Source organism: Paroedura picta, chromosome 17 (genome assembly GCF_049243985.1).
Source record: "Paroedura picta isolate Pp20150507F chromosome 17, Ppicta_v3.0, whole genome shotgun sequence".
Taxonomy (NCBI): domain Eukaryota; kingdom Metazoa; phylum Chordata; class Lepidosauria; order Squamata; family Gekkonidae; genus Paroedura; species Paroedura picta.
Genome location: NC_135385.1, coordinates 14076379 through 14103902, shown reverse-complemented (window position 1 = coordinate 14103902; position 27524 = coordinate 14076379).

Below are 27524 nucleotides of genomic sequence, written 5' to 3'. Positions count from 1 at the left end.
ACAGTCTAGGAGTCAGAAAAGGGCCAGAGACACTGGATGCCTACTGACATGACATCACAAAGACCTCATCTGTGTTTAATTGAGAAGAAAAAAGCTCTTACTGTCTTTTGAGGCGATCCTTAAACAGTCTAGGACTCAGAAAAGGGCCAGAGACACTGGATGCCTACTGACATGACATCACAAAGACCTCACCTGTGTTTAATTGAGAAGAAAAAAACCTCTTACTGTCTTTTGAAGCAATCCTTAAACAGTCTAGGAGTCAGAAAAGGGCCAGAGACACTGGATGCCTACTGACATGACATCACAACGACCTCATCTCTGTTTAATTGAGAAAAAAAACCTCTTACTGTCTTTTGAAGCAATCCTTAAACAGTCTAGGAGTCAGAAAAGGGCCAGAGACACTGGATGCCTACTGACATGACATCACAACGACCTCATCTCTGTTTAATTGAGAAAAAAAACCTCTTACTGTCTTTTGAAGAGATCCTTAAACAGTATAGGAGTCAGAAAAGGGCCAGAGACACTGGATGCCTACTGACATGACATCACAAAGACCTCACCTGTGTTTAATTGAGAAGAAAAAAACCTCTTACTGTCTTTTGAAGCGATCCTTAAACAGTCTAGGAGTCAGAAAAGGGCCAGAGCCACTGGATGCCTACTGACATGACATCACAACGACCTCATCTGTGTTTAATTGAGAAAAAAAACCTCTTACTGTCTTTTGAAGCGATCCTTAAACAGTAGGAGTCAGAAAAGGGCCAGAGACACTGGATGCCTACTGACATGGCATCACAAAGACCTCACCTGTGTTTAATTGAGAAGAAAAAAACCTCTTACTGCCTTTTGGGGCGATCTTTAAACAGACTAAAAGTCAGAAAAGGGCCAGAGACACTGGATAACTACTGACATGACATCAGAAAGACCTCACCTGTGTTTAATTGAGAAGAAAAAAACCTCTTACTGTCTTTTGAGGCGATCCTTAAACAGTCTAGGAGTCAGAAAAGGGCCAGAGACACTGGATGCCTACTGACATGATATCACAACGACCTCATCTGTGTTTAATTGAGAAAAAAAACCTCATACTGCCTTTTGAAGAGATCCTTAAACAGTAGGAGTCAGAAAAGAGCCAGAGACACTGGATGCCTACTGACATGACAACACAACGACCTCATCTGTGTTTAATTGAGGGAAAAAAACCTCTTACTGTCTTTTGAAGCGATCCTTAAACAGTCTAGGAGTCAGAAAAGGGCCAGAGACACTGGATGCCTACTGACATGACATCACAAAGACCTCACCTGTGTTTAATTGAGAAGAAAAAAACCTCTTACTGCCTTTTGGGGCGATCTTTAAACAGACTAAAAGTCAGAAAAGGGCCAGAGACACTGGATACCTACTGACATGACATCACAAAGACCTCACCTGTGTTTAATAGAGAAAAAAACTTCTTACTATCTTTTGAAGCGATCCTTAAACAGTCTAGGAGTCAGAAAAGGGCCAGAGACACTGGATGCCTACTGACATGACATCACAAAGACCTCACCTGTGTTTAGTAGACAAGAAAAAAATATCTTACTGTCTTTTGAGGCGATCCTTAAACAGTCTAAGAGTCAGAAAAGGGCCAGAGACACTGGATGCCTACTGACATGACATCACAAAGACCTCATCTGTGTTTAATTGAGAAAAAAAAACGTCTTACTGTCTTTTGAAGCGATCCTTAAACAGTCTAGGAGTCAGAAAAGGGCCAGAGCCACTGGATGCCTACTGACATGACATCACAACGACCTCATCTGTGTTTAATTGAGAAAAAAAACCTCTTACTGTCTTTTGAAGCGATCCTTAAACAGTATAGGAGTCAGAAAAGGGCCAGAGACACTGGATGCCTACTGACATGACATCACAACGACCTCATCTCTGTTTAATTGAGAAAAAAAACCTCTTACTGTCTTTTGAAGCGATCCTTAAACAGTCTAGGAGTCAGAAAAGGGCCAGAGACACTGGATGCCTACTGACATGACATCACAAAGACCTCATCTGTGTTTAATTGAGGAAAAAAAACCTCTTACTGTCTTTTGAAGCGATCCTTAAACAGTCTAGGAGTCAGAAAAGGGCCAGAGACACTGGATGCCTACTGACATGACATCACAAAGACCTCACCTGTGTTTAATTGAGAAGAAAAAAACCTCTTACTGCCTTTTGGGGCGATCTTTAAACAGACTAAAAGTCAGAAAAGGGCCAGAGACACTGGATACCTACTGACATGACATCACAAAGACCTCACCTGTGTTTAATTGAGAAGAAAAAAACCTCTTACTGCCTTTTGGGGCGATCTTTAAACAGACTAAAAGTCAGAAAAGGGCCAGAGACACTGGATACCTACTGACATGACATCACAAAGACCTCACCTGTGTTTAATAGAGAAAAAAACTTCTTACTATCTTTTGAAGCGATCCTTAAACAGTCTAGGAGTCAGAAAAGGGCCAGAGACACTGAATGCCTACTGACATGACATCACAAAGACCTCATCTGTTTTTAATTGAGAAAAAAAACCTCTTACTGTCTTTTGAAGCGATCCTTAAACAGTCTAGGAGTCAGAAAAGGGCCAGAGACACTGGATGCCTACTGACATGACATCACAAAGACCTCATCTGTGTTTAATTGAGAAGAAAAAAGCTCTTACTGTCTTTTGAGGCGATCCTTAAACAGTCTAGGACTCAGAAAAGGGCCAGAGACACTGGATGCCTACTGACATGACATCACAAAGACCTCACCTGTGTTTAATTGAGAAGAAAAAAACCTCTTACTGTCTTTTGAAGCAATCCTTAAACAGTCTAGGAGTCAGAAAAGGGCCAGAGACACTGGATGCCTACTGACATGACATCACAACGACCTCATCTCTGTTTAATTGAGAAAAAAAACCTCTTACTGTCTTTTGAAGCAATCCTTAAACAGTCTAGGAGTCAGAAAAGGGCCAGAGACACTGGATGCCTACTGACATGACATCACAACGACCTCATCTCTGTTTAATTGAGAAAAAAAACCTCTTACTGTCTTTTGAAGAGATCCTTAAACAGTATAGGAGTCAGAAAAGGGCCAGAGACACTGGATGCCTACTGACATGACATCACAAAGACCTCACCTGTGTTTAATTGAGAAGAAAAAAACCTCTTACTGTCTTTTGAAGCGATCCTTAAACAGTCTAGGAGTCAGAAAAGGGCCAGAGCCACTGGATGCCTACTGACATGACATCACAACGACCTCATCTGTGTTTAATTGAGAAAAAAAACCTCTTACTGTCTTTTGAAGCGATCCTTAAACAGTAGGAGTCAGAAAAGGGCCAGAGACACTGGATGCCTACTGACATGGCATCACAAAGACCTCACCTGTGTTTAATTGAGAAGAAAAAAACCTCTTACTGCCTTTTGGGGCGATCTTTAAACAGACTAAAAGTCAGAAAAGGGCCAGAGACACTGGATAACTACTGACATGACATCAGAAAGACCTCACCTGTGTTTAATTGAGAAGAAAAAAACCTCTTACTGTCTTTTGAGGCGATCCTTAAACAGTCTAGGAGTCAGAAAAGGGCCAGAGACACTGGATGCCTACTGACATGATATCACAACGACCTCATCTGTGTTTAATTGAGAAAAAAAACCTCATACTGCCTTTTGAAGAGATCCTTAAACAGTAGGAGTCAGAAAAGAGCCAGAGACACTGGATGCCTACTGACATGACAACACAACGACCTCATCTGTGTTTAATTGAGGGAAAAAAACCTCTTACTGTCTTTTGAAGCGATCCTTAAACAGTCTAGGAGTCAGAAAAGGGCCAGAGACACTGGATGCCTACTGACATGACATCACAAAGACCTCACCTGTGTTTAATTGAGAAGAAAAAAACCTCTTACTGCCTTTTGGGGCGATCTTTAAACAGACTAAAAGTCAGAAAAGGGCCAGAGACACTGGATACCTACTGACATGACATCACAAAGACCTCACCTGTGTTTAATAGAGAAAAAAACTTCTTACTATCTTTTGAAGCGATCCTTAAACAGTCTAGGAGTCAGAAAAGGGCCAGAGACACTGGATGCCTACTGACATGACATCACAAAGACCTCACCTGTGTTTAGTAGACAAGAAAAAAATATCTTACTGTCTTTTGAGGCGATCCTTAAACAGTCTAAGAGTCAGAAAAGGGCCAGAGACACTGGATGCCTACTGACATGACATCACAAAGACCTCATCTGTGTTTAATTGAGAAAAAAAAACGTCTTACTGTCTTTTGAAGCGATCCTTAAACAGTCTAGGAGTCAGAAAAGGGCCAGAGCCACTGGATGCCTACTGACATGACATCACAACGACCTCATCTGTGTTTAATTGAGAAAAAAAACCTCTTACTGTCTTTTGAAGCGATCCTTAAACAGTATAGGAGTCAGAAAAGGGCCAGAGACACTGGATGCCTACTGACATGACATCACAACGACCTCATCTCTGTTTAATTGAGAAAAAAAACCTCTTACTGTCTTTTGAAGCGATCCTTAAACAGTCTAGGAGTCAGAAAAGGGCCAGAGACACTGGATGCCTACTGACATGACATCACAAAGACCTCATCTGTGTTTAATTGAGGAAAAAAAACCTCTTACTGTCTTTTGAAGCGATCCTTAAACAGTCTAGGAGTCAGAAAAGGGCCAGAGACACTGGATGCCTACTGACATGACATCACAAAGACCTCACCTGTGTTTAATTGAGAAGAAAAAAACCTCTTACTGCCTTTTGGGGCGATCTTTAAACAGACTAAAAGTCAGAAAAGGGCCAGAGACACTGGATACCTACTGACATGACATCACAAAGACCTCACCTGTGTTTAATTGAGAAGAAAAAAACCTCTTACTGCCTTTTGGGGCGATCTTTAAACAGACTAAAAGTCAGAAAAGGGCCAGAGACACTGGATACCTACTGACATGACATCACAAAGACCTCACCTGTGTTTAATAGAGAAAAAAACTTCTTACTATCTTTTGAAGCGATCCTTAAACAGTCTAGGAGTCAGAAAAGGGCCAGAGACACTGGATGCCTACTGACATGACATCACAAAGACCTCACCTGTGTTTAGTAGACAAGAAAAAAACATCTTACTGTCTTTTGAGGCGATCCTTAAACAGTCTAAGAGTCAGAAAAGGGCCAGAGACACTGGATGCCTACTGACATGACATCACAAAGACCTCATCTGTGTTTAATTGAGAAAAAAAAACGTCTTACTGTCTTTTGAAGCGATCCTTAAACAGTCTAGGAGTCAGAAAAGGGCCAGAGCCACTGGATGCCTACTGACATGACATCACAACGACCTCATCTGTGTTTAATTGAGAAAAAAAACCTCTTACTGTCTTTTGAAGCGATCCTTAAACAGTCTAGGAGTCAGAAAAGGGCCAGAGACACTGGATGCCTACTGACATGACATCACAAAGACCTCATCTGTGTTTAATTGAGAAGAAAAAAACCTCTTACTGCCTTTTGGGGCGATTTTTAAACAGACTAAAAGTCAGAAAAGGGCCAGAGACACTGGATAACTACTGACATGACATCACAAAGACCTCACATGTGTTTAATTGAGAAGAAAAAAACCTCTTACTGTCTTTTGAGGCAATCCTTAAACAGTCTCGGAGTCAGAAAAGGGCCAGAGACACTGGATGCCTACTGACATGACATCACAAAGACCTCACCTGTGTTTAATTGAGAAGAAAAAAACCTCTTACTGTCTTTTGAAGCGATCCTTAAACAGTCTAGGAGTCAGAAAAGGGCCAGAGACACTGCATGCCTACTGACATGACATCACAAAGACCTCACCTGTGTTTAGTAGACAAGAAAAAAACCTCTTACTGTCTTTTGAAGAGATCCTTAAACAGTCTAGGAGTCAGAAAAGGTCCAGAGACACTGGATGCCTACTGACATAACATCACAAAGACCTCATCTGTGTTTAATTGAGAAGAAAAAAAGCCTCTTACTGGCTTTTGGGGCGATCCTTAAACAGTCTAGGAGTCAGAAAAGGGCCAGAGACACTGGATGCCTACTGACATGACATCACAAAGACCTCATCTGTGTTTAATTGAGAAAAAAAACCTCTTATTGTCTTTTGAAGCGATCCTTAAACAGTCTAGGAGTCAGAAAAGGGCCAGAGACACTGGATGCCTACTGACATGACATCACAAAGACCCCATCTGTGTTTAATTGAGCAGAAAAACCTCTTACAGTTTTTTGAAGCGATCCTTAAACAGTCTAGGAGTCAGAAAAGGGCCAGAGACACTGAATGCCTACTGACATGACATCACAAAGACCTCATCTGTTTTTAATTGAGAAAAAAAACCTCTTACTGTCTTTTGAAGCGATCCTTAAACAGTCTAGGAGTCAGAAAAGGGCCAGAGACACTGGATGCCTACTGACATGACATCACAAAGACCTCATCTGTGTTTAATTGAGAAGAAAAAAGCTCTTACTGTCTTTTGAGGCGATCCTTAAACAGTCTAGGACTCAGAAAAGGGCCAGAGACACTGGATGCCTACTGACATGACATCACAAAGACCTCACCTGTGTTTAATTGAGAAGAAAAAAACCTCTTACTGTCTTTTGAAGCAATCCTTAAACAGTCTAGGAGTCAGAAAAGGGCCAGAGACACTGGATGCCTACTGACATGACATCACAACGACCTCATCTCTGTTTAATTGAGAAAAAAAACCTCTTACTGTCTTTTGAAGCAATCCTTAAACAGTCTAGGAGTCAGAAAAGGGCCAGAGACACTGGATGCCTACTGACATGACATCACAACGACCTCATCTCTGTTTAATTGAGAAAAAAAACCTCTTACTGTCTTTTGAAGAGATCCTTAAACAGTATAGGAGTCAGAAAAGGGCCAGAGACACTGGATGCCTACTGACATGACATCACAAAGACCTCACCTGTGTTTAATTGAGAAGAAAAAAACCTCTTACTGTCTTTTGAAGCGATCCTTAAACAGTCTAGGAGTCAGAAAAGGGCCAGAGCCACTGGATGCCTACTGACATGACATCACAACGACCTCATCTGTGTTTAATTGAGAAAAAAAACCTCTTACTGTCTTTTGAAGCGATCCTTAAACAGTAGGAGTCAGAAAAGGGCCAGAGACACTGGATGCCTACTGACATGGCATCACAAAGACCTCACCTGTGTTTAATTGAGAAGAAAAAAACCTCTTACTGCCTTTTGGGGCGATCTTTAAACAGACTAAAAGTCAGAAAAGGGCCAGAGACACTGGATAACTACTGACATGACATCAGAAAGACCTCACCTGTGTTTAATTGAGAAGAAAAAAACCTCTTACTGTCTTTTGAGGCGATCCTTAAACAGTCTAGGAGTCAGAAAAGGGCCAGAGACACTGGATGCCTACTGACATGATATCACAACGACCTCATCTGTGTTTAATTGAGAAAAAAAACCTCATACTGCCTTTTGAAGAGATCCTTAAACAGTAGGAGTCAGAAAAGGGCCAGAGACACTGGATGCCTACTGACATGACAACACAACGACCTCATCTGTGTTTAATTGAGGGAAAAAAACCTCTTACTGTCTTTTGAAGCGATCCTTAAACAGTCTAGGAGTCAGAAAAGGGCCAGAGACACTGGATGCCTACTGACATGACATCACAAAGACCTCACCTGTGTTTAATTGAGAAGAAAAAAACCTCTTACTGCCTTTTGGGGCGATCTTTAAACAGACTAAAAGTCAGAAAAGGGCCAGAGACACTGGATACCTACTGACATGACATCACAAAGACCTCACCTGTGTTTAATAGAGAAAAAAACTTCTTACTATCTTTTGAAGCGATCCTTAAACAGTCTAGGAGTCAGAAAAGGGCCAGAGACACTGGATGCCTACTGACATGACATCACAAAACCTCACCTGTGTTTAGTAGACAAGAAAAAAATATCTTACTGTCTTTTGAGGCGATCCTTAAACAGTCTAAGAGTCAGAAAAGGGCCAGAGACACTGGATGCCTACTGACATGACATCACAAAGACCTCATCTGTGTTTAATTGAGAAAAAAAAACGTCTTACTGTCTTTTGAAGCGATCCTTAAACAGTCTAGGAGTCAGAAAAGGGCCAGAGCCACTGGATGCCTACTGACATGACATCACAACGACCTCATTTGTGTTTAATTGAGAAAAAAAACCTCTTACTGTCTTTTGAAGCGATCCTTAAACAGTCTAGGAGTCAGAAAAGGGCCAGATACACTGCATGCCTACTGACATGACATCACAAAGACCTCATCTGTGTTTAATTGAGAAGAAAAAAACCTCTTACTGCCTTTTGGGGCGATTTTTAAACAGACTAAAAGTCAGAAAAGGGCCAGAGACACTGGATAACTACTGACATGACATCACAAAGACCTCACATGTGTTTAACTGAGAAGAAAAAAACCTCTTACTGTCTTTTGAGGCAATCCTTAAACAGTCTAGGAGTCAGAAAAGGGCCAGAGACACTGGATGCCTACTGACATGACATCACAAAGACCTCACCTGTGTTTAATTGAGAAGAAAAAAACCTCTTACTGTCTTTTGAAGCGATCCTTAAACAGTCTAGGAGTCAGAAAAGGGCCAGAGACACTGGATGCCTACTGACATGACATCACAAAGACCTCACCTGTGTTTAGTAGACAAGAAAAAAACCTCTTACTGTCTTTTGAAGAGATCCTTAAACAGTCTAGGAGTCAGAAAAGGTCCAGAGACACTGGATGCCTACTGACATAACATCACAAAGACCTCATCTGTGTTTAATTGAGAAGAAAAAAAGCCTCTTACTGGCTTTTGGGGCGATCCTTAAACAGTCTAGGAGTCAGAAAAGGGCCAGAGACACTGGATGCCTACTGACATGACATCACAAAGACCTCATCTGTGTTTAATTGAGAAAAAAAACCTCTTATTGTCTTTTGAAGCGATCCTTAAACAGTCTAGGAGTCAGAAAAGGGCCAGAGACACTGGATGCCTACTGACATGACATCACAAAGACCCCATCTGTGTTTAATTGAGCAGAAAAACCTCTTACTGTCTTTTGAAGCGATCCTTAAACAGTCTAGGAGTCAGAAAAGGGCCAGAGACACTGAATGCCTACTGACATGACATCACAAAGACCTCATCTGTTTTTAATTGAGAAAAAAAACCTCTTACTGTCTTTTGAAGCGATCCTTAAACAGTCTAGGAGTCAGAAAAGGGCCAGAGACACTGGATGCCTACTGACATGACATCACAAAGACCTCATCTGTGTTTAATTGAGAAGAAAAAAGCTCTTACTGTCTTTTGAGGCGATCCTTAAACAGTCTAGGACTCAGAAAAGGGCCAGAGACACTGGATGCCTACTGACATGACATCACAAAGACCTCACCTGTGTTTAATTGAGAAGAAAAAAACCTCTTACTGTCTTTTGAAGCAATCCTTAAACAGTCTAGGAGTCAGAAAAGGGCCAGAGACACTGGATGCCTACTGACATGACATCACAACGACCTCATCTCTGTTTAATTGAGAAAAAAAACCACTTACTGTCTTTTGAAGAGATCCTTAAACAGTATAGGAGTCAGAAAAGGGCCAGAGACACTGGATGCCTACTAACATGACATCACAAAGACCTCACCTGTGTTTAATTGAGAAGAAAAAAACCTCTTACTGTCTTTTGAAGCGATCCTTAAACAGTCTAGGAGTCAGAAAAGGGCCAGAGCCACTGGATGCCTACTGACATGACATCACAACGACCTCATCTGTGTTTAATTGAGAAAAAAAACCTCTTACTGTCTTTTGAAGCGAACCTTAAACAGTAGGAGTCAAAAAAGGGCCAGAGACACTGGATGCCTACTGACATGGCATCACAAAGACCTCACCTGTTTTAATTGAGAAGAAAAAAACCTCTTACTGCCTTTTGGGGCGATCTTTAAACAGACTAAAAGTCAGAAAAGGGCCAGAGACACTGGATAACTACTGACATGACATCAGAAAGACCTCACCTGTGTTTAATTGAGAAGAAAAAAACCTCTTACTGTCTTTTGAGGCGATCCTTAAACAGTCTAGGAGTCAGAAAAGGGCCAGAGACACTGGATGCCTACTGACATGATATCACAACGACCTCATCTGTGTTTAATTGAGAAAAAAAACCTCATACTGCCTTTTGAAGCGATCCTTAAACAGTAGGAGTCAGAAAAGGGCCAGAGACACTGGATGCCTACTGACATGACAACACAACGACCTCATCTGTGTTTAATTGATAAAAAAAACCTCTTGCTGTCTTTTGAAGCGATCCTTAAACAGTCTAGGAGTCAGAAAAGGGCCAGAGACACTGGATGCCTACTGACATGACATCACAAAGACCTCATCTGTGTTTAATTGAGAAGAAAAAAACCTCTTACTGGCTTTTGGGGCGATCCTTAAACAGTCTAGGAGTCAGAAAAGGGCCAGAGACACTGGAGGCCTACTGATATGACATCACAAACACCTCACCTGTGTTTAATTGAGAAGAAAAAAACCACACTGTCTTTTGAGGCGATCCTTAAACAGTCTAGGAGTCAGAAAAGGGTGAGAGACACTGGATGCCTACTGACATGACATCACACAGACCTCATCTGTGTTTAATTGAGAAAAAAAACCTTACTGTCTTTTGAAGCGATCCTTAAACAGTCTAGGAGTCAGAAAAGGGCCAGAGACACTGGATGCCTACTTACATGACATCACAAAGACCTCATCTGTGTTTAATTGAGAAGAAAAAAACCTCTTACTGTCTTTTGAGGCGATCCTTAAACAGTATAGGAGTCAGAAAAGGGCCAGAGACACTGGATGCCTACTGACATGACATCACAAAGACCTCACCTGTGTTTAATTGAGAAGAAAAAAACCTCTTACTGTCTTTTGAAGCGATCCTTAAACAGTCTAGGATTCAGAAAAGGGCCAGAGCCACTGGATGCCTACTGACATGACATCACAACGACCTCATCTGTGTTTAATTGAGAAAAAAAACCTCTTACTGTCTTTTGAAGCGATCCTTAAACAGTAGGAGTCAGAAAAGGGCCAGAGACACTGGATGCCTACTGACATGGCATCACAAAGACCTCACCTGTGTTTAATTGAGAAGAAAAAAACCTCTTACTGTCTTTTGAGGCGATCATTAAACAGTCTAGGAGTCAGAAAAGGGCCAGAGACACTGGATGCCTACTGACATGATATCACAACGACCTCATCTGTGTTTAATTGAGAAAAAAAACCTCATACTGCCTTTTGAAGCGATCCTTAAACAGTAGGAGTCAGAAAAGGGCCAGAGACACTGGATGCCTACTGACATGACAACACAACGACCTCATCTGTGTTTAATTGAGAAAAAAAACCTCTTACTGTCTTTTGAAGCGATCCTTAAACAGTCTAGGAGTCAGAAAAGGGCCAGAGACACTGGATGCCTACTGACATGACATCACAAAGACCTCACCTGTGTTTAATTGAGAAGAAAAAAACCTCTTACTGCCTTTTGGGGCGATCTTTAAACAGACTAAAAGTCAGAAAAGGGCCAGAGACACTGGATACCTACTGACATGACATCACAAAGACCTCACCTGTGTTTAATAGAGAAAAAAACTTCTTACTATCTTTTGAAGCGATCCTTAAACAGTCTAGGAGTCAGAAAAGGGCCAGAGACACTGGATGCCTACTGACATGACATCACAAAGACCTCACCTGTGTTTAGTAGACAAGAAAAAAACATCTTACTGTCTTTTGAGGCGATCCTTAAACAGTCTAAGAGTCAGAAAAGGGCCAGAGACACTGGATGCCTACTGACATGACATCACAAAGACCTCATCTGTGTTTAATTGAGAAAAAAAAACGTCTTACTGTCTTTTGAAGCGATCCTTAAACAGTCTAGGAGTCAGAAAAGGGCCAGAGCCACTGGATGCCTACTGACATGACATCACAACGACCTCATCTGTGTTTAATTGAGAAAAAAAACCTCTTACTGTCTTTTGAAGCGATCCTTAAACAGTCTAGGAGTCAGAAAAGGGCCAGATACACTGCATGCCTACTGACATGACATCGCAAAGACCTCATCTGTGTTTAATTGAGAAGAAAAAAACCTCTTACTGCCTTTTGGGGCGATTTTTAAACAGACTAAAAGTCAGAAAAGGGCCAGAGACACTGGATAACTACTGACATGACATCACAAAGACCTCACATGTGTTTAATTGAGAAGAAAAAAACCTCTTACTGTCTTTTGAGGCAATCCTTAAACAGTCTAGGAGTCAGAAAAGGGCCAGAGACACTGGATGCCTACTGACATGACATCACAAAGACCTCACCTGTGTTTAATTGAGAAGAAAAAAACCTCTTACTGTCTTTTGAAGCGATCCTTAAACAGTCTAGGAGTCAGAAAAGGGCCAGAGACACTGCATGCCTACTGACATGACATCATAAAGACCTCACCTGTGTTTAGTAGACAAGAAAAAAACCTCTTACTGTCTTTTGAAGAGATCCTTAAACAGTCTAGGAGTCAGAAAAGGTCCAGAGACACTGGATGCCTACTGACATAACATCACAAAGACCTCATCTGTGTTTAATTGAGAAGAAAAAAAGCCTCTTACTGGCTTTTGGGGCGATCCTTAAACAGTCTAGGAGTCAGAAAAGGGCCAGAGACACTGGATGCCTACTGACATGACATCACAAAGACCTCATCTGTGTTTAATTGAGAAAAAAAACCTCTTATTGTCTTTTGAAGCGATCCTTAAACAGTCTAGGAGTCAGAAAAGGGCCAGAGACACTGGATGCCTACTGACATGACATCACAAAGACCCCATCTGTGTTTAATTGAGCAGAAAAACCTCTTACTGTCTTTTGAAGCGATCCTTAAACAGTCTAGGAGTCAGAAAAGGGCCAGAGACACTGGATGCCTACTGACATGACATCACAACGACCTCATCTCTGTTTAATTGAGAAAAAAAACCTCTTACTGTCTTTTGAAGAGATCCTTAAACAGTATAGGAGTCAGAAAAGGGCCAGAGACACTGGATGCCTACTGACATGACATCACAAAGACCTCACCTGTGTTTAATTGAGAAGAAAAAAACCTCTTACTGTCTTTTGAAGCGATCCTTAAACAGTCTAGGAGTCAGAAAAGGGCCAGAGCCACTGGATGCCTACTGACATGACATCACAAAGACCTCACCTGTGTTTAATTGAGAAGAAAAAAACCTCTTACTGTCTTTTGAAGCAATCCTTAAACAGTCTAGGAGTCAGAAAAGGGCCAGAGACACTGGATGCCTACTGACATGACATCACAACGACCTCATCTCTGTTTAATTGAGAAAAAAAACCTCTTACTGTCTTTTGAAGAGATCCTTAAACAGTATAGGAGTCAGAAAAGGGCCAGAGACACTGGATGCCTACTGACATGACATCACAAAGACCTCACCTGTGTTTAATTGAGAAGAAAAAAACCTCTTACTGTCTTTTGAAGCGATCCTTAAACAGTCTAGGAGTCAGAAAAGGGCCAGAGCCACTGGATGCCTACTGACATGACATCACAACGACCTCATCTGTGTTTAATTGAGAAAAAAAACCTCTTACTGTCTTTTGAAGCGATCCTTAAACAGTAGGAGTCAGAAAAGGGCCAGAGACACTGGATGCCTACTGACATGGCATCACAAAGACCTCACCTGTGTTTAATTGAGAAGAAAAAAACCTCTTACTGCCTTTTGGGGCGATCTTTAAACAGACTAAAAGTCAGAAAAGGGCCAGAGACACTGTATAACTACTGACATGACATCAGAAAGACCTCACCTGTGTTTAATTGAGAAGAAAAAAACCTCTTACTGTCTTTTGAGGCGATCCTTAAACAGTCTAGGAGTCAGAAAAGGGCCAGAGACACTGGATGCCTACTGACATGATATCACAACGACCTCATCTGTGTTTAATTGAGAAAAAAAACCTCATACTGCCTTTTGAAGCGATCCTTAAACAGTAGGAGTCAGAAAAGGGCCAGAGACACTGGATGCCTACTGACATGACAACACAACGACCTCATCTGTGTTTAATTGAGAAAAAAAACCTCTTACTGTCTTTTGAAGCGATCCTTAAACAGTCTAGGAGTCAGAAAAGGGCCAGAGACACTGGATGCCTACTGACATGACATCACAAAGACCTCATCTGTGTTTAATTGAGGAAAAAAAACCTCTTACTGTCTTTTGAAGCGATCCTTAAACAGTCTAGGAGTCAGAAAAGGGCCAGAGACACTGGATGCCTACTGACATGACATCACAAAGACCTCACCTGTGTTTAATTGAGAAGAAAAAAACCTCTTACTGCCTTTTGGGGCGATCTTTAAACAGACTAAAAGTCAGAAAAGGGCCAGAGACACTGGATACCTACTGACATGACATCACAAAGACCTCACCTGTGTTTAATAGAGAAAAAAACTTCTTACTATCTTTTGAAGCGATCCTTAAACAGTCTAGGAGTCAGAAAAGGGCCAGAGACACTGGATGCCTACTGACATGACATCACAAAGACCTCACCTGTGTTTAGTAGACAAGAAAAAAACATCTTACTGTCTTTTGAGGCGATCCTTAAACAGTCTAAGAGTCAGAAAAGGGCCAGAGACACTGGATGCCTACTGACATGACATCACAAAGACCTCATCTGTGTTTAATTGAGAAAAAAAAACGTCTTACTGTCTTTTGAAGCGATCCTTAAACAGTCTAGGAGTCAGAAAAGGGCCAGAGCCACTGGATGCCTACTGACATGACATCACAACGACCTCATCTGTGTTTAATTGAGAAAAAAAACCTCTTACTGTCTTTTGAAGCGATCCTTAAACAGTCTAGGAGTCAGAAAAGGGCCAGAGACACTGGATGCCTACTGACATGACATCACAAAGACCTCATCTGTGTTTAATTGAGAAGAAAAAAACCTCTTACTGCCTTTTGGGGCGATTTTTAAACAGACTAAAAGTCAGAAAAGGGCCAGAGACACTGGATAACTACTGACATGACATCACAAAGACCTCACATGTGTTTAATTGAGAAGAAAAAAACCTCTTACTGTCTTTTGAGGCAATGCTTAAACAGTCTAGGAGTCAGAAAAGGGCCAGAGACACTGGATGCCTACTGACATGACATCACAAAGACCTCACCTGTGTTTAATTGAGAAGAAAAAAACCTCTTACTGTCTTTTGAAGCGATCCTTAAACAGTCTAGGAGTCAGAAAAGGGCCAGAGACACTGCATGCCTACTGACATGACATCACAAAGACCTCACCTGTGTTTAGTAGACAAGAAAAAAACCTCTTACTGTCTTTTGAAGAGATCCTTAAACAGTCTAGGAGTCAGAAAAGGTCCAGAGACACTGGATGCCTACTGACATAACATCACAAAGACCTCATCTGTGTTTAATTGAGAAGAAAAAAAGCCTCTTACTGGCTTTTGGGGCGATCCTTAAACAGTCTAGGAGTCAGAAAAGGGCCAGAGACACTGGATGCCTACTGACATGACATCACAAAGACCTCATCTGTGTTTAATTGAGAAAAAAAACCTCTTATTGTCTTTTGAAGCGATCCTTAAACAGTCTAGGAGTCAGAAAAGGGCCAGAGACACTGGATGCCTACTGACATGACATCACAAAGACCCCATCTGTGTTTAATTGAGCAGAAAAACCTCTTACTGTCTTTTGAAGCGATCCTTAAACAGTCTAGGAGTCAGAAAAGGGCCAGAGACACTGAATGCCTACTGACATGACATCACAAAGACCTCATCTGTTTTTAATTGAGAAAAAAAACCTCTTACTGTCTTTTGAAGCGATCCTTAAACAGTCTAGGAGTCAGAAAAGGGCCAGAGACACTGGATGCCTACTGACATGACATCACAAAGACCTCATCTGTGTTTAATTGAGAAGAAAAAAGCTCTTACTGTCTTTTGAGGCGATCCTTAAACAGTCTAGGACTCAGAAAAGGGCCAGAGACACTGGATGCCTACTGACATGACATCACAAAGACCTCACCTGTGTTTAATTGAGAAGAAAAAAACCTCTTACTGTCTTTTGAAGCAATCCTTAAACAGTCTAGGAGTCAGAAAAGGGCCAGAGACACTGGATGCCTACTGACATGACATCACAACGACCTCATCTCTGTTTAATTGAGAAAAAAAACCTCTTACTGTCTTTTGAAGCAATCCTTAAACAGTCTAGGAGTCAGAAAAGGGCCAGAGACACTGGATGCCTACTGACATGACATCACAACGACCTCATCTCTGTTTAATTGAGAAAAAAAACCTCTTACTGTCTTTTGAAGAGATCCTTAAACAGTATAGGTGTCAGAAAAGGGCCAGAGACACTGGATGCCTACTGACATGACATCACAAAGACCTCACCTGTGTTTAATTGAGAAGAAAAAAACCTCTTACTGTCTTTTGAAGCGATCCTTAAACAGTCTAGGAGTCAGAAAAGGGCCAGAGCCACTGGATGCCTACTGACATGACATCACAACGACCTCATCTGTGTTTAATTGAGAAAAAAAACCTCTTACTGTCTTTTGAAGCGATCCTTAAACAGTAGGAGTCAGAAAAGGGCCAGAGACACTGGATGCCTACTGACATGGCATCACAAAGACCTCACCTGTGTTTAATTGAGAAGAAAAAAACCTCTTACTGCCTTTTGGGGCGATCTTTAAACAGACTAAAAGTCAGAAAAGGGCCAGAGACACTGGATAACTACTGACATGACATCAGAAAGACCTCACCTGTGTTTAATTGAGAAGAAAAAAACCTCTTACTGTCTTTTGAGGCGATCCTTAAACAGTCTAGGAGTCAGAAAAGGGCCAGAGACACTGGATGCCTACTGACATGATATCACAACGACTTCATCTGTGTTTAATTGAAAAAAAAAAACTCATACTGCCTTTTGAAGAGATCCTTAAACAGTAGGAGTCAGAAAAGGGCCAGAGACACTGGATGCCTACTGACATGACAACACAACGACCTCATCTGTGTTTAATTGAGGGAAAAAAACCTCTTACTGTCTTTTGAAGCGATCCTTAAACAGTCTAGGAGTCAGAAAAGGGCCAGAGACACTGGATGCCTACTGACATGACATCACAAAGACCTCACCTGTGTTTAATTGAGAAGAAAAAAACCTCTTACTGCCTTTTGGGGCGATCTTTAAACAGACTAAAAGTCAGAAAAGGGCCAGAGACACTGGATACCTACTGACATGACATCACAAAGACCTCACCTGTGTTTAATAGAGAAAAAAACTTCTTACTATCTTTTGAAGCGATCCTTAAACAGTCTAGGAGTCAGAAAAGGGCCAGAGACACTGGATGCCTACTGACATGACATCACAAAGACCTCACCTGTGTTTAGTAGACAAGAAAAAAATATCTTACTGTCTTTTGAGGCGATCCTTAAACAGTCTAAGAGTCAGAAAAGGGCCAGAGACACTGGATGCCTACTGACATGACATCACAAAGACCTCATCTGTGTTTAATTGAGAAAAAAAAACGTCTTACTGTCTTTTGAAGCGATCCTTAAACAGTCTAGGAGTCAGAAAAGGGCCAGAGCCACTGGATGCCTACTGACATGACATCACAACGACCTCATCTGTGTTTAATTGAGAAGAAAAAAACCTCTTACTGCCTTTTGGGGCGATTTTTAAACAGACTAAAAGTCAGAAAAGGGCCAGAGACACTGGATAACTACTGACATGACATCACAAAGACCTCACATGTGTTTAATTGAGAAGAAAAAAACCTCTTACTGTCTTTTGAGGCAATCCTTAAACAGTCTAGGAGTCAGAAAAGGGCCAGAGACACTGGATGCCTACTGACATGACATCACAAAGACCTCACCTGTGTTTAATTGAGAAGAAAAAAACCTCTTACTGTCTTTTGAAGCGATCCTTAAACAGTCTAGGAGTCACAAAAGGGCCAGAGACACTGCATGCCTACTGACATGACATCACAAAGACCTCACCTGTGTTTAGTAGACAAGAAAAAAACCTCTTACTGTCTTTTGAAGAGATCCTTAAACAGTCTAGGAGTCAGAAAAGGTCCAGAGACACTGGATGCCTACTGACATAACATCACAAAGACCTCATCTGTGTTTAATTGAGAAGAAAAAAAGCCTCTTACTGGCTTTTGGGGCGATCCTTAAACAGTCTAGGAGTCAGAAAAGGGCCAGAGACACTGGATGCCTACTGACATGACATCACAAAGACCTCATCTGTGTTTAATTGAGAAAAAAAACCTCTTATTGTCTTTTGAAGCGATCCTTAAACAGTCTAGGAGTCAGAAAAGGGCCAGAGACACTGGATGCCTACTGACATGACATCACAAAGACCCCATCTGTGTTTAATTGAGCAGAAAAACCTCTTACTGTCTTTTGAAGCGATCCTTAAACAGTCTAGGAGTCAGAAAAGGGCCAGATACACTGCATGCCTACTGACATGACATCACAAAGACCTCATCTGTGTTTAATTGAGAAGAAAAAAACCTCTTACTGCCTTTTGGGGCGATTTTTAAACAGACTAAAAGTCAGAAAAGGGCCAGAGACACTGGATAACTACTGACATGACATCACAAAGACCTCACATGTGTTTAATTGAGAAGAAAAAAACCTCTTACTGTCTTTTGAGGCAATCCTTAAACAGTCTAGGAGTCAGAAAAGGGCCAGAGACACTGGATGCCTACTGACATGACATCACAAAGACCTCACCTGTGTTTAATTGAGAAGAAAAAAACCTCTTACTGTCTTTTGAAGCGATCCTTAAACAGTCTAGGAGTCACAAAAGGGCCAGAGACACTGCATGCCTACTGACATGACATCACAAAGACCTCACCTGTGTTTAGTAGACAAGAAAAAAACCTCTTACTGTCTTTTGAAGAGATCCTTAAACAGTCTAGGAGTCAGAAAAGGTCCAGAGACACTGGATGCCTACTGACATAACATCACAAAGACCTCATCTGTGTTTAATTGAGAAGAAAAAAAGCCTCTTACTGGCTTTTGGGGCGATCCTTAAACAGTCTAGGAGTCAGAAAAGGGCCAGAGACACTGGATGCCTACTGACATGACATCACAAAGACCTCATCTGTGTTTAATTGAGAAAAAAAACCTCTTATTGTCTTTTGAAGCGATCCTTAAACAGTCTAGGAGTCAGAAAAGGGCCAGAGACACTGGATGCCTACTGACATGACATCACAAAGACCCCATCTGTGTTTAATTGAGCAGAAAAACCTCTTACTGTCTTTTGAAGTGATCCTTAAACAGTCTAGGAGTCAGAAAAGGGCCAGAGACACTGAATGCCTACTGACATGACATCACAAAGACCTCATCTGTTTTTAATTGAGAAAAAAAACCTCTTACTGTCTTTTGAAGCGATCCTTAAACAGTCTAGGAGTCAGAAAAGGGCCAGAGACACTGGATGCCTACTGACATGACATCACAAAGACCTCATCTGTGTTTAATTGAGAAGAAAAAAGCTCTTACTGTCTTTTGAGGCGATCCTTAAACAGTCTAGGACTCAGAAAAGGGCCAGAGACACTGGATGCCTACTGACATGACATCACAAATACCTCACCTGTGTTTAATTGAGAAGAAAAAAACCTCTTACTGTCTTTTGAAGCAATCCTTAAACAGTCTAGGAGTCAGAAAAGGGCCAGAGACACTGGATGCCTACTGACATGACATCACAACGACCTCATCTCTGTTTAATTGAGAAAAAAAACCTCTTACTGTCTTTTGAAGCAATCCTTAAACAGTCTAGGAGTCAGAAAAGGGCCAGAGACACTGGATGCCTACTGACATGACATCACAACGACCTCATCTCTGTTTAATTGAGAAAAAAAACCTCTTACTGTCTTTTGAAGAGATCCTTAAACAGTCTAGGAGTCAGAAAAGGTCCAGAGACACTGGATGCCTACAGACATAACATCACAAAGACCTCACCTGTGTTTAATTGAGAAGAAAAAAACCTCTTACTGCCTTTTGGGGCGATCTTTAAACAGACTAAAAGTCAGAAAAGGGCCAGAGACACTGGATAACTACTGACATGACATCAGAAAGACCTCACCTGTGTTTAATTGAGAAGAAAAAAACCTCTTACTGTCTTTTGAGGCGATCCTTAAACAGTCTAGGAGTCAGAAAAGGGCCAGAGACACTGGATGCCTACTGACATGATATCACAACGACCTCATCTGTGTTTAATTGAGAAAAAAAACCTCATACTGCCTTTTGAAGCGATCCTTAAACAGTAGGAGTCAGAAAAGGGCCAGAGACACTGGATGCCTACTGACATGACATCACAACGACCTCATCTGTGTTTAATTGAGAAAAAAAACCTCTTACTGTCTTTTGAAGCGATCCTTAAACAGTCTAGGAGTCAGAAAAGGGCCAGATACACTGCATGCCTACTGACATGACATCACAAAGACCTCATCTGTGTTTAATTGAGAAGAAAAAAACCTCTTACTGCCTTTTGGGGCGATTTTTAAACAGACTAAAAGTCAGAAAAGGGCCAGAGACACTGGATAACTACTGACATGACATCACAAAGACCTCACATGTGTTTAATTGAGAAGAAAAAAACCTCTTACTGTCTTTTGAGGCAATCCTTAAACAGTCTAGGAGTCAGAAAAGGGCCAGAGACACTGGATGCCTACTGACATGACATCACAACGACCTCATCTGTGTTTAATTGAGAAGAAAAAAACCTCTTACTGTCTTTTGAAGCGATCCTTAAGCAGTCTAGGAGTCAGAAAAGGGCCAGAGACACTGGATGCCTACTGACAGGACATCACAAAGACCTCACCTGTGTTTAATTGAGAAGAAAAAAACCTCTTACTGTCTTTTGCAGCGATTTTTAAACAGTCTAAAACTCATAATAGGGCCAGAGACACATATGCTAGATAAAGGAAGGGAACGGTTTGGTTACAACAGGCTTTCCCCATTCAGCCCTGATCCTTTCAAAGGATTCTGGTGAGGGAAGTTCTTTAAGTTGGTTTGCATCTTAGGAAAATCCCCCACGGCCCTTGGGACCATAATAGCTTCTACCCTCCTCCCCGTTCCCTGGCCTCCGTGTCCTCCTCGGAGGGTTCAGGCTGACAATTGGGGGCATGGCAGGGCCTTCTTTCTTGTGCTGCCTTAGTGGGCCATCTAGAGGTGGGGCCCAGAGCCAGGGGGCAGGGAGGGGAGCGGGGCCTGGAGGTCCTGGCTGAAGAGGCGAGGCTTGGCTTACACAATCCAGCCATCTCTGCCTCCCCAGAATTTGGCCTGGAGGCAAAGAATTCAGCAGGGGTTTCAAAACCTTCTGCCACAGACTCAGCGTCACCCAGTCCTGTCTCCCCCGTTGTGGACCGTCAGGGTCGGCCGTCTCCTCCGCCGTCTCCCCGCTGAGGAGGTGCCCGGATCAGGCCCTCCCCGTAGCCGCTGAGTCAGAGGGCTTTGGGGGGGGGGCCCAGTGCGAAAAGGGCCTTGATCCCGGGGGCCGCTTAAGCCAAGGCTCCTGGGGCCCCAGTGGCCGTGGCATCTCTGGGATCCACTGGCCCTCTTGGCCCCCTGAGAGGGTGGCTCATCCTCAGGTGAAGAACGGCCTTCCCGCCCGCTGGAGGAAAGATAAATGCAAGGAGAGAAGCCAGAAGGGGAGCGACCCAGAATGGCCGCTGCCAACAAGCAGCCCTGTGCTCAGCTCCCTGCTCCAAAGTCCCCCTCGGCTCTTTCTCTCAACCGACCGAGGGCCCTTTTCGCCCCGAGGCTGCCCTCACTGTCAGGCCCGACTGCAGATGGCCTCAGAGCCCTGCAGAGCTGGCCGGAGGTCCCCCCTTCTCCCTCCCTCCAGGCCTGCTGGGAAGGAGCCTCTGGCAGGCCCTGGCTGAGGGGAGGAGGCCTTTTCCTTCAGAGAGCAACGCAGGGGAGCCTGAGGGCCTCCCTTTTGAGGGGGGGGACGACCTTCCCCTTCTGCCAAACAGCTGGCTGACAGGGAGGCCACAGAAAAGCCCCTTCTCGCTTAAAATGCTGCTCTGGCCGGGGGTTGGACACAGCCAAGCCATGGGTCTTTCTTCTTTGCAACTCTCTGCAGATTTGAGGCCACTGCACAGCAGAGGAAGCTGGCTCTTTTGTCTCCTGTTTCATCTGCACAACAACCCTGTGTAGTAGGCCTTGAATGTTTCTTCTCTACCACAACCCTGTCCAAAGTAGCCCTTTCTGCCTGGGGAGCTGATCTTTACACTCTGCAGGTGAGCTGTAATCCCAGGAGCTCTCCAGGCCCCACCTGGAGGTTGGCTACCCCTGGGATGGAAATATTCCTGGAGGTTTGGAGGTGGGACTTCAAAATCGTGCAATGCCTCAGAGTCCAGCCTTCAAAGGAGCCATTTTTGCCTGCAGTTGGGAGGGAGTGGTGCAGGAGTGTCCCTCCTGGGCTATGGGCTATGGCCAGCCCTTACCAGCAACTGTTTGTATTCTGGGGCGCAGACAGGCAGACCAGCATCAGTCCTGTGAGTCTGGAAAGTGCAGGAAGATCTAAATAAATATTTACAGCCTGAAACTAAATAGAGAACAAGTAAATGTCTGGAGACACATCATCACTGAAATAGTAACTGGCAAATAACTTTGGCCTGGCAAATAAAAAACCAGTATAAAAAACCTTACTAAGGTCAAGACTGCTGTGCACAGACAGTCTTCCTCTTAGGGTTGCCAGCTTCCCTGTGAGGCTCGCTGCCCCACCTCCCTCATGGGGAGTCTGCTATGGGGAGAGAAGGGGAAGATGATTGGAAAATGCTTTGAGACACCTGAGGCCTGCTGGGTCACTGCGGCCCATTCCCAGTTCTCTCAGATCTCTCACAACCCCAGATACCTCACAGGTTGACTATTGTGGAGAGACGAAGGGAAAAGGTGTTTGTAAACCTCTTTGAGACTCCTTTGGGTAGTAAGCAACAGGGTACAAAAATCCGTTCTTCTTAGGAGAAACCATGAAAGAAGCATGTGGGCACATAACATTTTACCAACTGTGAAAATATGGGAGACAGAAGGAACTGGGTGGACACCTGTGTACTGTGACTACCCCATGTGTATTAGGGCAGAGGGGCATTTCAGTGAATGTGGCCTAATTCACACAAGAAGGGAAATGACGCAGAACTGGGGGGAATTGGTTGCCATGTAATCTTCCCCTAAGAAGAGTCTCCAGTCTGATTTTCCCTTCACATATCTGAGGACATGGCTCTGGAAAGCTCATCTGTAACCACTATGCCAAAATTCCCAAAGGTCAGTCCTCTCCCACACTCAACAAACATTCCACACCACAGGTTCTTGACACCCATATCTCCACACCCATGGCCTCATTTGGCACCACAACCTCCCACACAACACACATGACAACCCCATGCCCTTACAGACTGGACAACTCCTCCCCTTCCTCTTCCCACTGCCAAGCTCTAGCGCCCGTTGTATTCTTGGATACAACGGGCTTTGCCCCTAGTAGGATCATAAAGTTGGAAGGGACGAGATGACCCTCCTGGGTCATCTAGTCCAACCCCCTGTACCATGCAGGACACTCACAGCCCTATCGCTCAGCCCCTGTAACCTGCCACCCCCTTGAGCCTTCACAGAATCAGCCTCTCCATCAGATGGAGGGATAGTTAGGAATTCTGGACGAAACTGAGACCCTCACTTTGCTGAAAATATTTACTGGCATTCTCCTGAACTCTAAACTTCCTTAGGATGCAAAAACAAAAAAACCCGCTGTTGTTTTTGAATGGGAGAATGCTCAGGGCCTGCCATCCTCGCTGAGGGCTGTAATTCCAGTCCCAGAGCATCAGTGTCTCTCCCAGGGAGAATAATATTGCTGCATTTTGACACGACAGGCGTGAGGTTTGTGGATTTTCTCTTTGTGGTTGTCTTACATTTCCCAATGTGTCTTCACCTTAGTGTGTAGGGCTTGTTTCCCCATTTTCTGTTTAGGAAATAGAAACCTTCACCGGAAGTGGAAAGTAAAATTTTAGCACAAAGAAACTTCATAAAACACAAATAAACATTTATTCCTAACTATTTACAAAGGGTTGAACTATTTACATACGAAACAATGTACACAGTGAGCCCGGAGGCGACGGAGGCCCCTCCGCAACCGGCGCCGAAGCCCCACCCAGCACCCCTGGGCCGCTGGCGGGGCAGCCCAGGCAATTCGGGGTGGGGCTGGTGGCGGGCCGGCTGCAGAGGGCTCCGGGCATAAAGTGAGTTGTTCCTCCGCCTCTTCCTTCTCGTCCTCCTTCTCGTCCTCCTGTTCGTTGTCCTTCTCCTCCTCTCCCGCCTCCTCCTCCTTCACCTTCTCCTCCTCCTCCCCCTCCTCCTCCGACTGCTCCTGCGGGCAAAAGAGAGATGCACAAATCAGCCTGTGATGAAGGGCATGGCCAGAGCAAGGCATTCTGGGAAGGGGCCAAGGAATCTGCTCCTTGGAGCAGCGGCTTCCTTGGGAAGCAAGAGGAAGTGGTTGCTGTGGGACTGGGACTGAAGGACTTGGGGGAAGGCCAATCTGGGGGCGATCTGCCTCCTTGCCCTCGTGGGTCGGACGGGGGTCTGGGGGCTGAGCTGGGCGTACCTCAAAAAAGATGCTTGCAGGTGTCCCAGTGGACCCGTCTCTAGAGGATGCCCAACTAGAGACGAATCCACTGGGGGTGGATCCGCGCCCCAAGGATGCTTCTGAATCCTGGGGGAAAGGAGAGAGGAGAGAAAAGTGTCAGACATTATCCCTCTGACACATTAACCTACCTGTGCCCCTGGGGACCATCCCAACAGAAACCCCATGGAAAACTTACCACACTCCAGAGTTCCTCTTCAAGAATGTCTTCAAGAACCTGCAGGAAGAAATGGAGATTGGTGAATGTTTTGTCTCTTCTGCCTGGGGGCCGCCTGAGGGCATCTAGTCCAATCCCCTGCTCAACGCAGCCCAAAGCATCCTAAAGCATCCAAGAAAAGTGTGTATCCAACGTTTGCTTGAAGACTGCCAGTGAGGGGGAGCTCACCACCTCCTTAGGCAACCTATTCCACTGCTGCACTACTCTGACTGTATTGTTGTAAAGGTAAAGGTATCCCCTGTGCCCCCTTCAAGGATCGCTGCCTTGTTGTGGCAAGGGGGCTTGCGTAGTTCAGTGAAGCTATGAGCTATACCGTGCAGGGCCACCCAAGACGGACAGGTCATAGCTGAGAGCTCTGACAAAAGGTGATCCACTGGAGAAGGAAATGGCAAACCACTCCAGTATCTTTGCCATGAAAACTCTATGGACAGTTCCAAAAGGCAAAACGATATGACGCCGGAAGATGAGCCCCTCGGGTCGGAAGGTGTCCAATATGCTACTGGGGATGAGCAGACGGCTAGTACGAGTAGCGCCAGAATGAATGAAGCGGCTGGGCCAAAGCCGAAAGGACGCTCAGTTGTGGAAGTAACTGGTGGCGAAAAGACAGTCCGATACTGTAAAGATTTTTATTCCATAGGAACCTGGAACGTCAGATCCATGAATCAAGGCAAGCTGGACGTGGTTAAACAAGAAATGACAAGACTGAACATCGACATTTTAGGAATCAGTGAACTAAAATGGACAGGAATGGGTGAATTTAATTCAGATGACAATCAGGTATACTACTGTGGACAAGAATCTCGCAGAAGAAATGGAGTAGCCTTCATAATCAATAAGAGGGTAGGAAAAGCAGTCTTGGGATACAATCCCCAAAATGACAGAATGATCTCAGTTCGAATCCAAGGCAAACCATTCAACATCACAGTGATCCAGGTCTATGCCCCAACCACTGCTGCTGAAGAGGATGAAGTTGATCAGTTCTATGAAGCCTTACAACACCTTCTAGAAGCAACGCCAAAAAATGATGTGCTTATCATCATGGGGGATTGGAATGCTAAAGTAGGAAGCCAAAAGATAACCGGGATAACAGGCAAGTTTGGCCTTGGTGTACAAAATGGAGCAGGGCACAGGCTGGTAGAATTTTGTCAAGAGAATATAATGGTCATAGCAAACACTCTTTTCCAACAACCCAAGAGACGACTCTACACATGGACATCACCAGACGGTCAACACAGAAATCAGATTGACTATGTGCTCTGCAGCCAAAGATGGAAAAGTTCTATACAGGCAATAAAAACAAGACCAGGAGCTGATTGTGGTTCAGATCATGAGCTTCTTTTTGCAAAATTTAGGCTTAAATTGAAGAAAGTAGGGAAACGCACTAGGCCACTCAGGTATGAACTAAATCATATCCCCGACGAATATACAGTAGAGGTGACAAATAGATTTAAGGAATTAGATCTGATAGACAGAGTGCCTGAAGAACTATGGACGGAGGTGCGCGACATTGTACAAGAGGTAGCAGCTAAAACCATCCCAAAGAAAAAGAAATGCAAGAAATCAAAATGGCTGTCTGAGGAAGCTTTACAAATAGCTAAGGAGAGAAGGGAAGTGAAAGGCAAGGGAGAAAGAGAAAGATACACCCAATTGAATGCAGAATTCCAGAGAAAAGCTAGAAGAGATAAGAATGCCTTCTTAAATGAACAGTGCAAACAAATTGAAGAAAACAATAGAATGGGGAGGACCAGAGATCTTTTCAAGAAAATTGGAGATATGAAGAGAACGTTTCATGCAAAGATGGGTATGATAAGGGACCAAAAAGGTAGGGACCTCACAGAAGCAGAAGAGATTAAGCAAAGGTGGCAAAATTATACAGAAGAACTATACAAGAGCGAGCTTAACATCCCTGATGACCACACTGGGGTAGTTACTGACCTGGAGCCAGACATCCTGGAATGTGAAGTCAAATGGGCCTTAGGAAGTCTAAGCAACAATAAAGCTAGTGGTGGTGACAGCATTCCAATTGAACTATTCAAAATCTTAAAGGACGATGCAGTAAAAGTGCTACACTCAATATGTCAGCAAATTTGGAAAACTCAGCAATGGCCACAGGATTGGAAAAGGTCAGTTTACATTCCAATCCCAAAGAAGGGCAATGCCAAAGAATGTTCAAACTACCGCACCATTGCACTCATTTCTCATGCTAGCAAAGTTATGCTCAAAATCCTACAAGCTAGGCTCCAGCAATATGTGGACCGAGAACTTCCAGAAGTACAGGCAGGATTTCGAAGAGGCAGAGGAAGTAGAAATCAAATTGCCAACATACGCTGGATCATGGAAAAAACTAGGGAGTTCCAAAAGAACATCTACTTCTGCTTCATTGACTATGCTAAAGCCTTTGATTGTGTGGAGCACAACAAATTGTGGCAAGTTCTTAAAGAGATGGGAATACCAGAGCATCTTATTTGTCTCTTGAGAAATTTATATGCAGGTCAAGAAGCAACAGTGAGAACTGAACATGGAATCATGGATTGGTTCAAAATTGAGAAAGGAGTTCGGCAAGGCTGTATACTGTCGCCTTGCCTATTTAACTTGTATGCGGAGCACATCATGAGAAAGGCGGGATTAGAGGAGTCACAAATTGGGATCAAGATTG